Here is a 13,616-nt window from a genome sequence, read left to right on the forward strand (position 1 = left end):
GTAACTATTTGTGTACAGGTTCTAAATAATCTCTAGTTCTCTAAATCTAAATTTTAATAGTTGAATTATTTTATATTTTTACCTTAATGTTATGTTGCAAGAAAGTTCCAATAAGCACTTTCCTTCTCACGCAGAGAAACCATCACAAAGGTAATTATTTTACAATGTGCAAAACTCCCAAGTAAGAAATATATTTTCCCAATTTAATTTAAAATCCATTAAACATAAAGCTTTATACTTTTATACATGCTATTCCTGCTTACATAGATAAACTGTTAAGGTCTCAAGTCTAGAGTTTGCTCCTAGATCCACAAATTCTTTCTGTAATTGTGAGACCTTTCTACAAATCAACTTAACGGAGCTTGGACGACACCAGCCACTGCCGACTTTTGGGCCATTTTTGTCAGGCCGAATAGTGAGAGTTGACCATTACTTTTTTAACTCTCCTAAGGACTCAAAGCATAGAGCGCTTTTTTTCTGTGTGTGCGTGTGGTAACGGGACTCGAACCAGTGAACTTCAGATCCACTGTCCGATACACTAAACACTAAGAAACGTTTATCTCATATCGAAAAGACAAGAGGAGAATTTCGAACATTCTCTTACGATTTCTCAAATAAACATTATTTTCTTCAGCCTTGTACTCGTTCATTTCAAACTAACCCAAATCAAACAAATTACTTTATGAAAGCTGAATTGCAATACTGTTTTCTGAGGAAGGGAATAGTGAGAGTTGGTGCCTAAATATGTTTTAACCGGTGAAGTTACAGCATATTCAAACCCTCACTTCATTAGTTAGATATTAAAAAACGTAATTTTGCAGGATTTCTGAGCTATGTCAATTAGATTCTGAAATTCCAAATTTGTTTTTATGTGTTTTTTGTATGTGTATGTGGTTGGAAGTACCGAGACTTTCAACATCACCCACACCATCCTCTTTTCTTTTAGTTTTCACATTTTCAGCAAATACTAATCTACAGGACAGTTTGTATTATCCCTAACGTTCCTTTAGCTACAACAGACTGGTATAAATGTATTTATACTTTTACAACGTCAGCGAAACCACCATATATTGTGAAGAAAGACAATAATCTATTTTTTGTAAAACTGTTTTAAATCTATACTTAACTTGAGCATCTCAAGAAACCTGAATGAGATGCTATTGAAAGCAGTGTCCTGATAGGACAGCGTTCACTTTTTCACACCATTTTTTTTAAATTTGTAATTCCGTCAGTTGCATGTTGCATCTGTCATTATTGACTAGCTAGCTAGCCACAGCTTTTTGGTATTTAAAACCTTCATTATTAACTAGCTAGCTGGCCACAGCTTCTTGGTATTTAAAACCTTCATTATTAACTAGCTAGCTGGCCACAGCTTCTTGGTATTTAAAACCTTCATTATAAGCCAGCCATCTGGCCACAGCTTCTTGGTATTTAAAACCTTCATTATTAACTAGCTAGCTGGCCACAGCTTCTTGGTATTTAAAACCTTCATTATAAGCCAGCCATCTGGCCACAGCTTCTTGGTATTTATAACCTTCATTATTAACTAGCTAGCTAGCCACAGCTTCTTGGTATTTAAAACCTTCATTATAAGCCAGCCATCTGGCCACAGCTTCTTGGTATTTAAAACCTTCATTATTAACTAGCTAGCTAGCCACAGCTTCTTGGTATTTAAAACCTTCATTATTAACTAGCTAGCTGGCCACAGCTTCTTGGTATTTAAAACCTTCATTATTAACTAGCTAGCTGGCCACAGCTTCTTGGTATTTAAAACCTTCATTATAAGCCAGCCATCTGGCCACAGCTTCTTGGTATTTAAAACCTTCATTATTAACTAGCTAGCTAGCCACAGCTTCTTGGTATTTAAAACCTTCATTATAAGCCAGCCATCTGGCCACAGCTTCTTGGTATTTAAAACCTTCATTATTAACTAGCTAGCTAGCCACAGCTTCTTGGTATTTAAAACCTTCTTTATTAACTAGCTAGCTAGCCACAGCTTCTTGGTATTTAAAACCTTCATTATAAGCCAGCCATCTGGCCACAGCTTCTTGGTATTTAAAACCTTCATTATTAACTAGCTTGCTGACCACAGTTTCTTGGTATTTAAAACCTTCATTATTAACTAGCTAGCTAGCCACAGCTTCTTGGTATTTAAAACCTTCTTTATTAACTAGCTAGCTAGCCACAGCTTCTTGGTATTTAAAACCTTCATTATAAGCCAGCCATCTGGCCACAGCTTCTTGGTATTTAAACCTTCATTATTAACTAGCTAGCTAGCCACAGGTTCTTGGTATTTAAAACCTTCATTATAAGCCAGCCATCTGGCCACAGCTTCTTGGTATTTAAAACCTTCATTATTAACTAGCTAGCTAGCCACAGCTTTTTGGTATTTAAAACCTTCATTATTAACTAGCTAGCTAGCCACAGCTTCTTGGTATTTAAAACCTTCATTATTAACTAGCTAGCTAGCCACAGCTTCTTGGTATTTAAAACCTTCATTATTAACTAGCTAGCTAGCCACAGCTTCTTGGTATTTAAAACCTTCATTATAAGCCAGCCATCTGGCCACAGCTTCTTGGTATTTAAAACCTTCATTATTAACTAGCTAGCTAGCCACAGGTTCTTGGTATTTAAAACCTTCATTATAAGCCAGCCATCTGGCCACAGCTTCTTGGTATTTAAAACCTTCATTATTAACTAGCTAGCTAGCCACAGCTTTTTGGTATTTAAAACCTTCATTATTAACTAGCTAGCTAGCCACAGCTTCTTGGTATTTAAAACCTTCATTATTAACTAGCTAGCTAGCCACAGCTTCTTGGTATTTAAAACCTTCATTATTAACTAGCTAGCTAGCCACAGCTTCTTGGTATTTAAACCTTCATTATAAGCCAGCCATCTGGCCACAGCTTCTTGGTATTTAAAACCTTCATTATAAGCCAGCCATCTGGCCACAGCTTCTTGGTATTTAAAACCTTCATTATTAACTAGCTAGCTAGCCACAGCTTCTTGGTATTTAAAACCTTCATTATTAACTAGCTTGCTGACCACAGTTTCTTGGTATTTAAAACCTTCATTATTAACTAGCTAGCTAGCCACAGCTTCTTGGTATTTAAAACCTTCATTATTAACTAGCTAGCTAGCCACAGGTTCTTGGTATTTAAAACCTTCATTATAAGCCAGCCATCTGGCCACAGCTTCTTGGTATTTAAAACCTTCATTATTAACTAGCTAGCTAGCCACAGCTTTTTGGTATTTAAAACCTTCATTATTAACTAGCTAGCTAGCCACAGCTTCTTGGTATTTAAAACCTTCATTATTAACTAGCTAGCTAGCCACAGCTTCTTGGTATTTAAAACCTTCATTATTAACTAGCTAGCTAGCCACAGCTTCTTGGTATTTAAACCTTCATTATAAGCCAGCCATCTGGCCACAGCTTCTTGGTATTTAAAACCTTCATTATTAACTAGCTAGCTAGCCACAGGTTCTTGGTATTTAAAACCTTCATTATAAGCCAGCCATCTGGCCACAGCTTCTTGGTATTTAAAACCTTCATTATTAACTAGCTAGCTAGCCACAGCTTTTTGGTATTTAAACCTTCATTATTAACTAGCTAGCTAGCCACAGCTTCTTGGTATTTAAAACCTTCATTATTAACTAGCTAGCTAGCCACAGCTTCTTGGTATTTAAAACCTTCATTATTAACTAGCTAGCTAGCCACAGCTTCTTGGTATTTAAAACCTTCATTATAAGCCAGCCATCTGGCCACAGCTTCTTGGTATTTGAAACCTTCATTATAAGCCAGCCATCTGGCCACAGCTTCTTGGTATTTAAAACCTTCATTATTAACTAGCTAGCTAGCCACAGCTTCTTGGTATTTAAAACCTTCATTATTAACTAGCTTGCTGACCACAGTTTCTTGGTATTTAAAACCTTCATTATTAACTAGCTAGCTAGCCACAGCTTCTTGGTATTTAAAACCTTCATTATTAACTAGCTAGCTAGCCACAGCTTCTTGGTATTTAAAACCTTCATTATTAACTAGCTAGCTAGCCACAGCTTCTTGGTATTTAAAACCTTCATTATTAACTAGCTAGCTAGCCACAGCTTCTTGGTATTTAAAACCTTCATTATTAACTAGCTAGCTAGCCACAGCTTCTTGGTATTTAAACCTTCATTATTAACTAGCTAGCTAGCCACAGCTTCTTGGTATTTAAAACCTTCATTATTAACTAGCTAGCTGGCCACAGCTTCTTGGTATTTAAAACCTTCATTATTAACTAGCTAGCTAGCCACAGCTTCTTGGTATTTAAAACCTTCATTATTAACTAGCTAGCTAGCCACAGCTTCTTGGTATTTAAACCTTCATTATTAACTAGCTAGCTAGCCACAGCTTCTTGGTATTTAAAACCTTCATTATTAACTAGCTAGCTAGCCACAGCTTCTTGGTATTTAAAACCTTCATTATTAACTAGCTAGCTAGCCACAGCTTCTTGGTATTTAAAACCTTCATTATTAACTAGCTAGCTGGCCACAGTTTCTTGGTATTTAAAACCTTCATTATTAACTAGCTAGCTAGCCACAGCTTCTTGGTATTTAAAACCTTCATTATTAACTAGCTAGCTAGCCACAGCTTCTTGGTATTTAAAACCTTCATTATTAACTAGCTAGCTAGCCACAGCTTCTTGGTATTTAAAACCTTCATTATTAACTAGCTAGCTGGCCACAGCTTCTTGGTATTTAAAACTTGCCGTGCAACGAAGCATGAAGCTGCTGTATTAGTTTTTATCACAACCATTCCTGACAAGTTTCTAATTGTAACTTCCGTCGTGTATCTCATGTCTTTTAGGTTAGCAGCGCATTCCTCTGTAACAATTACTGTACCTGTATGGCAGTAATCGAGTTTTTTTAAACTTTCCCACTTTCTTACCAGGCCCATTCCTTATCAGGTGAAACGTATTCAGTGAAGGGTAGAAACCAATTATCCTTAACCCTAGTTGTTTAATATACTATTCCTTAGTAGTATAATGTCGGTACTTATCCAAACACGAGTAGAATCCAATGAACTTTTAAGTTCTGTAGTTGGACTATTATCATAATAGCATGACATTGAAACTTAAAAATGGATGTTAATATTAGCTATAACAGGAGATCTGTCAATAGACACGATAACACCTCAATGTTACTATGGCTCGGCATCGCCAGGTGGGTTAAGGCGTGCGACTCGTAATGTGAGGGTCGGGAGTTCGCACCCCCATCGCACCAAACATGCTCGTCTTTTAGCCGTGGGGGCGTTAGAAAGTGAAGATCAATCCCACTATTCATTGGTAAAAGAGTAGCCTAAGAGTTGACAGTGGGTGGTAATGACTTCCATGCGAAATTAGGGACGGCTAGTGCAGATAGACCTCGAGTAGCTTTGCGCGAAATTAAAAAAAAACAATGTTACCACATAGCCACCAAAAGTTACATTTTTATTTTTAATACTTTTGTTCTTATGTATTTTGTGAAGTAATAATTTATTTCTTTACCACCGAAATTACCCATAATTTATATCTCGAAATATTAGGTTTATATTAAACATCGTATGATTATCGTTAATAGTCACCAGTATTAAACAATATTTAAATGAATAATTTATAAAGACCCTTAGTACCATAGATAGTTCACTGAAGTTTACCAACCTTATTATTAAGTACTGCTTTCTTTAAATAAAAGGATAACTGACCCTTTTTATTGTAGTTCTTTACAATTACAAAATAATTTAGTCATCATTGATTAACTAGGTGCATTATTATCGCATACGTTATATTTATTTACCCCAAATGGTGACCAAAATTAAAGGTTATGAAGTGTCATCAAACTCGGATTACTTTAAGGGTAATGAATATTGTAAGGCGTACACTGTTGTAATAATCGGGCAGGCACCCTTCTTTTGTTTCCCTTTGGAGGTCTGGGTGCCACAGTCGCCATGGGAGGCTTAGCTGCTTGTTATGTATATGAACAAAGCTAACAGTTTAAAACTATAAATATTTAAGCCACTTAATATTTCACATGCAATGTAATGTATATTGCATACACCATATTAATTTTTCGTAGAAAATGTTTTATACACAAGCCAGTGTTTAATAAAATCGAGGTTTTGTCTTTTGGTAGTCAAATTTCCCATTTATAAGCGGCCCGGCATGACCAGGTTGTTAAGGCGCTTGACTCAATGCGAGGGTTGCAGGTTCGAATCCCCCTTACACCAGACATGCTCGCCCTTTAAGCCGTGGGGGCGTTATAATGTGACGGTCAATCCCATTATTAGTTGGTAAAAGAGTAGCCCAAGAGTTGGCATGGGTGGTGATGACTAGCTGTCTTCCATCTAGTTTTCCACTGCTAAATTATGGACAGCTAGCGCAGATACCCCTCGAGTAGCTTTGCGCGAAATTCAAAACAAACCAAACCCATTTATAATTTTCAGTACATCTTTTTGATGTTTGATTTGTAAATTGTTGCATAGGCCAAAACAATACAAATTTCATTGAGCATAGTCAGTATTTTGTTCCATATTGACATACTTAACTCGATATTTATATATATACGGAATGTTTAGGTGAACACGAATCTTAAACAGTAACGATGTTTAAACTTGGTTTAACTCACTAACTTTTGAATGAGCTCTTTAACATTTTTATACATCTCAAGCAATATTTTGTGCAGTAATAAAGTGTTTTGAGTTCTTAATAGTTCTAGTAATGACTTAGTAACGAGACCTTCCGTCAGCACTCGACCAACGTTTTCACTTCGAGTGGGTTTCCCGTCATGACGAACAATTTTGCACTCGTATTCTAGTCATATAGTGATATTTGCGTATTTTGTTTCAAGCTTAATTTAAACCTGATAAGAAGGTCGAAACGTTCACTGCTTTATTAGTAAAAGTGTTAATACCTATACCATCAGTCCTGAGTGCAAGTTGTATTTAGTCAACGTTTTTACTGTCCGTCCATTGGTGTTTTATGCAACTTTCATGGCTGTATAACTGCTTCTGAATTTACCCGATGCATTTCAAGTATAACAAATAAAAAAATATGTGATTATTTTCTTTGTTTTGTTGCCCTTTCATATCGATGTTTATCAAGCCTTAAGGAATATGTAAATATTACTCAATTATCTCTCTGCTATATCTTAGTAATTTTCTACAAAGGTAACTGTCTTATATTTAGATTTTGTGTTTTGTTATATTGTAGCAAGTACACCAAACTAGATGTTTCTTTCAGAATGGAGGAAGCTTCCATCTGTCCTATCTGTCTGCTAGAAATGCTGAAAGAAGAAAACGTTGTTTCATGTGAGAAGGGCTGTCATAATAAATTGCATCAACACTGCATAGCTATATGTAAGTTAAGGTCTTCAGTACTTTCTTTTCATATTTCCATACTTCAATACTGTAGCATGTCGAAGTCTTAACACTAGTTTTTGTAAGTTATTTTAAAAAGTTATGTATTATTTCATTAAACAGTGTTTTACACCAGTATTTAATTTCTATAAAAACAAATACCAAATTCATGTTGTTGGCTAGAGAAGAGATATTGAGTTTTGGAAGAGAATAACTTAAATGTAACTGAGGCTATTAATTTAATTGGGTAAAGTAATGGCACTGACAGTGTTAGTCAAATAACAATTTATGGTTCAACTAAGGTAGTTTTAAGACTAATTATAGTGTTCGTACTCTAGACTAGAAAGAAAGAACAGGTTCCAGACCTCAGATCAACCATAAATTAAACACTGCTTTACATTATAACAGTTGTCCTTTTTCACCTGATATAGACCTTGTGACTTTAAAACAAAACATAGAGCTTTCCACTAATATTTTCTTGGTCATGAAACTTCAATGCAAGTTATTTAGTAAGCTATTTCATTAGGTAATGTAAGGAGTGCCTTTTTGTTCAAAGTTACTTGTTTGATCAGGATTGTGTTTTACTAATGAAACTCTACAACTGGAGCTGTTCAATATCTTATTTTAATTTTATCATAGCAGTACTGTCTTATTGTTTAGCAATCATATCAACACATCCTTCCAATTATTAGGGGTAGCTTGATCATTCTAAGAATATTGTTATCACAAAATTGCTTAGTCATGCAAGTACAATTTTTTGGAATGGTTATTAAATTAATGCTATTAATTGCATTTAGGGAAAGTTTTGATTGTTATAACACTGCCTCGTTATTGTTTGGGAATTATTTGATAATACTAACACTTTTTTTTTTGTTAGGGGCTGCTGAATGTCAACGTCAGAATGAACCCATTTTGTGTCCATTATGTCGAAGTGAATGGGTATTTTCATCAGACAGCTCACAGTAAGAAGTTAAAGTACAATAAAAAAATTTTCCTTTTCTGATGTGCAGGATGTGTATCTATTATTAGTTGTTTCCTTTTGATAAAATTCATGTTTTTATAACCCTAAGAATTTTACTGAAATTGTGTTACTAGAAGCATAGAAGCTGACAACTAGCCTACTAGGTTACATTATGTTCTAGAAATATTCACATGTACGTACAAGGCATGATGAGCAAGATATCAAAAACTAAAGGATGTTCAACTCAAATTATACATTTTGTATTATTATTAAATGAAATGTATCAGTAATGTTTCACCCTGCAGGTTATTATAATGCAATTATCCTTATATACTTCTTCCATTTTTAGAACAGTTAAAGCTTGTAAACATGATTTTAGTTAAAACAATATACAAGTGTTTTTAAAAGAATCAGTATCTTTAACTGCTGTTTTGGTTATTTTATTAAGGAGACAAGTTAATCAGGATCACTGTATATACATCATACCTATATAACACACTCTCTTGTTCTTATGAATTTTATTTCTATCTCTAAGCTACCAAATGAAAGTTTCCTGTTTTTAAGCTTAAAATTATCCTTTGCTAATACAAAAATTTAAAGATTTATTGTTTTAAGTGTTTTTTTTTCGTTGTTTAGTTTCAAGAGCTCTAAAAATATCACCTTCAAATATGTTCATTTATCTTTCAGATCAGAAAAATCACCATCCTCTGCTGTGAACAAAACCACAGAACTGAGAGTTATACAAGGCAGACAATCAAATGAAGAAGAAAATGCCAAACTTTTATCAAATCTTTCATCCCAGTATTCTTCTAACCAAGCACTTGAAAACACAGATAATACAGAATCCCAACACTTATCTCTATATTCACCTGAACCATCATCTGAAGACACACGTAATGCAACATGTCAACATCATCCTTCAGTCAGTCATTTACCAATCCAACATTTACATAATACAACATCACAAAAGTCATCTTGTGTGTTATCTGAGTATACACCAATTTTATTGCCTCATCACTCAAGCAATTTATCTCAACAATTACTTAATACAAGCTCCAACCATTCACCCAATCCACCACCTCATCACTCATCAAATTCAGCATTCCAGCATATATCCCATATATCAAAGTGTTCACCCAGTCCACCTTTTGAAAAGTGTCACAATTCACCATTCCACTACCCTTTCAGTCCATCATCTAACCCATCCTTACAGCACCATCCTAATGCAGTATCTCGTTCATTGTCTATTGCGCCAACTTATCTCACAAGTTCTGTTCGTCTTCCTAGAACCAAGTCCTTAACGCCAACAAAGTTAAAACAAGCTCAGCCTTGGATAAAGGTATTGTAATTCTAAATACAGTATTAGATATAATAAAATAATTTTTAGTTAATGATGGTGCTATTTAAAAACTTTTGTTGATGAGATTTCACTTTATAAACATATTATCTATCTTGTTAATTACAGAGTACTTAGGTGTATTTCAAAAATATTACTAAAACTGATATTTTGATGTTTTTCTATCATTGAAAGCTCTTTTAATGACAAAAATAAGTTATTTGCTTGATGAAGTTTTTCACAGAATAATTTTATACTGAAGCCATAACCATAAAGCACACAAGACATTTATCAAACTTTGAAGATAACCAAACATGCATATTAAACCTAAGTGATCAGCAAAAGAGACTTTGAAATTATCTGAGCCTTGATATCCAAATCAGGATTTATTCAATTTATAACTTATTCTTACCCAGTTAACCAATGAAGTATTAACAGGTTTTGTTTTGTTTTAATTTTGTGATATGTTGAAGGTTTTAATACACAAACACATGTTGTAGATTTTTGGACAGGAGCTTGTTTGTTGCCTGATGTCAGACAGCTGGACAGTTCGGGAAACAGCTGTACGGAGGTTGACTCAAGAAGTTAAGTCCCACTTGGCATTAAGCCAAGAAAACCCTGACCCAGGTGGAACTTTTCTTGGAGAAAATTCTGAGGGCCACAGTTGCTGGTCTGAAATAACAGTGATGACATGCTGTAACATTCTAACCAGTATGATATCTGATCCTGTGTACAAGGTGTATGTGGTCTGTCTGGTGAGTGCTTTGTTGCTTGCAGCAGAATGTTATTTTTTAATACACCAATAACTTTCACTGTAGTAATATGTGTTACTGAATTCTTCTATTCAGTTTAATGCTGTTACTCTAATACAATACATTTATAACTTGCAATAGTCAATCTTACTTTGTTATTAAAGCTAATATTTACCATAAATTTTCAAAATTACCATGGTTTTCTTCAAAGTGACTTATCTATGCCCAATTATAAGTAACATTTTGTTAAGTATTACTACTCTCTAATATTATACGTTTTCTAACTAATTTTTTAAAAAATAAAGGAAAGTAACCTATCATAAAGCACAAATATCTGTAAAACAGAATAAAACTGTCAGGTGCATTTTCATCGTAGTGCTTTATTTCTGTTCACATGCATTACTATTGTCCAGTGCTGTCCTCTATATTTGCAAAATGTTTGTGCATTCGACAAGCTTTACAGTCCCATACACCCCTCAATTCACGTAGTTTAACTGATTCTTGCATGTAAAGTATCTTGTGACAAATCCCCACCAATAGTAATGTCATACACCTACATGGCTCAGGCAACTCCCTGTATGCTATTCTACCTAACTGTCACTTTGTGATTGATAGTTTTCATATTCAGACTTTTAATTTGTTCTCTCAGTAAGTTCTTCTCTGTTTTTGTGTGAGTTTCTCTAAACAAGTTTAGTATGTGTTATGCAATAGTGATATTTGTAACTTATTCCAAGTGTAACTATTTTATATTTCTACCTAGTTATAGAACGTAATACTTCATTACAAATTTGTTTCTTTCTGCAAACATAGTTATGTTTGAATATGACTTACTTCTTTGAAGTTTATATCTTCTATTAGCACATTTAAGCATGCTTCAGATGGTCATCCTTGACGAGGGAATCATCAATTTACTTCATTAGGAGACTGCTTGTACAGTGAGCTGACCTCACTGGGCCTCAGCTTGAGTTTGGGGACCCACACATTTAGAAATACGGTTCACCAACTTTGGAAAGATAAGATGCTATATATTGCAATGAATTTTGAATATTTTTTCTGTTGATATTATTATCTGTAATTATGTGGGTTCAATAACATCACTTTAGTCAGATGGTCAAGTTCAGATTTGAAGTTAGAGCTTAGTTGTATCCTTTATCCTATAATGTTAGATTAGGCTTAACATGGGTCTTTGTTATTTTAAGATTACATGTAATTCATCCTACTGGTATACTGCAAATCTGAGTTATCTAGATTGTGTTTTCTTTAAAACATCACATCTCATAGGTATGTTATTGTCAATACACACTTAATTTTACAGTATAACATCTACATTTTCTTTATTATTTATATTTTATTCTTCATATTAATTTTATTTGTTTGGACTCCTGGCACCAAACAAATTTCTCTCCATATTGTATATACTTATTGTGAGGGTTTTTGAATAAAGAGCTTAGTGATATACTTTGTCCTACACATTCTGATTAGAGTTAACAAATTTGTTATTTGTGGCTTATTTGTAGTTCATATTAAGGGGAGCCCATTTAGATTAAATATCTTTTCTTCTACACATAACAGCTAATGCATATTTATTTCACTACATTTTAACCTAAATTTACATTACATTGACTACTTCATTTTAATATACCATGGAAGTTGCTGGGTCTACCACAGCCTGTTGTAGATATGTTTTACAAGATAATTTCCTCCTTCATGACGAGCAATTTTGTCTCTATACTGAGAGAGCCCTTGCATACCTTGCCCTACACACACTTTGTTTCATTTTGCCTTAGCTTACCATCAGCTAGATTTTATTCTTGATTCTGTGTTCTTAGAATCTTTGTCATCTGTATAGGGGGGAGGGGGTCTCTGCCAATCCTAGTATTCAAAGTTGTCTTACCCTATTAACTCTCCTACAGGAAATATCTACCTTAAACTCCCTTTAAGTGTTCCACTTACATCTAGGGGATTTTTGTGGGATACCTCCTCTACACAAGCCTACTTTGCTTTTGGGATAAGACACTGCCTAGTGCTGTTTGTTTACCATCCACTTCTAATAGGGTCTAATAGAGACTTAAATATGTCTCTTTTTCTCCACCCATCTCTTTTTTTTTTTTTGAGTTACCCCTGTGCATTAAGTATGACATACAATATTACAAATACTCTACTCCTTTTTGGGGTTGCTCTTCTGTTTCATTCTAAACAATTACCATCTTTATTCATGTTCCATGCCTGGTACATTCCCATTCTTTACCTGTCCTACCTATGGGTTTGTTCATTTGTCATTTATGCTTGATGCTGATTGGAGTTCTGGATTGACCAGGCCCACTTCAATAATTTCTTGGTTCTTCCCTACTTTAGTGTGTGATTGCAATTGGGTGGGCAATTTCTGCAAGACTGAAAATGCTCATGGAACACATTTCTCAGGATGTTATAGTAGGTTTTTCACACGTGATTTAGTATTAGTTTTATGCCTTGCTCTTCAGACTTGTTTCAATTCTTTATATCTTTCATTAAATGCCCTGTATTTTATCCCACTTTGACATTTTGAGGGATCATGCTTTGGTTAGTTCCTTTAGAATGGGTGTGGTCACAACATACTCCTCTGCTTCTTACATAAGCAGCTTGGATTGTTGGATTTTTCCAGTTGATTAAGTTTCTCCTGTTACTTACCTTACAATCTTGTTTATTTGAGTGAACACCCATTTCCATTAGGACTATCCAGTCTATCAGAGTTAACTATCTTACTGCTAGTGAGATTCTAATATCTTTAGGGGATATACCTTCCATGAAAGCACTTCCTCCTTTGGGTCTGACATATTTGCAATCATTTTAAGAGATTCTGCATGAGCTGTGGTCTTTTGCTAGGGTTTCTTTCAATTCTTCAACTCTGTTCCTTCCTTCTTTGAATATATGTGATGGTTGAACATATCCCTTCACATCTTTGGTTTTACTACTTCCTCCACTGTATCTGGATTTGTTTCTCTTTCTTCATGCTCACCTTCAAAGTTGGAGGCATGTGTCAGTCAGTAGAAGGCTTCAGGGCAATGGTCTATGAATGAAAGGTCTTATGTTAACACCCTGGCACTTCCAGCAGTCCAACATGCTTCAGTTCCCTTTCCTCTTCTTGTCCAGACTTGACTAATCATATTTCATTCTGACTATTAAATGGTGAGAGCATATAATGTTACCAAGGGTACT

At 34.7% G+C, this 13,616-nt stretch overlaps 1 pseudogene across 1 annotated transcript in view; it reads left to right on the forward strand.

The window, feature by feature from the left end:
* Positions 1-13,616, forward strand: part of LOC143249581 (mitogen-activated protein kinase kinase kinase 1-like) — a 79,420-nt pseudogene that overhangs the window by 30,209 nt on the left and 35,595 nt on the right. The window contains exons 9-12 of the transcript XR_013027842.1: positions 7,257-7,372; positions 8,250-8,334; positions 9,021-9,672; positions 10,170-10,424. The product of XR_013027842.1 is annotated as a mitogen-activated protein kinase kinase kinase 1-like (transcript). The remainder of the gene's footprint in view (positions 1-7,256; positions 7,373-8,249; positions 8,335-9,020; positions 9,673-10,169; positions 10,425-13,616) is intronic.

This window comes from Tachypleus tridentatus, chromosome 4 (genome assembly GCF_004210375.1).
Source record: "Tachypleus tridentatus isolate NWPU-2018 chromosome 4, ASM421037v1, whole genome shotgun sequence".
Taxonomy (NCBI): Eukaryota; Metazoa; Arthropoda; class Merostomata; order Xiphosura; family Limulidae; genus Tachypleus; species Tachypleus tridentatus.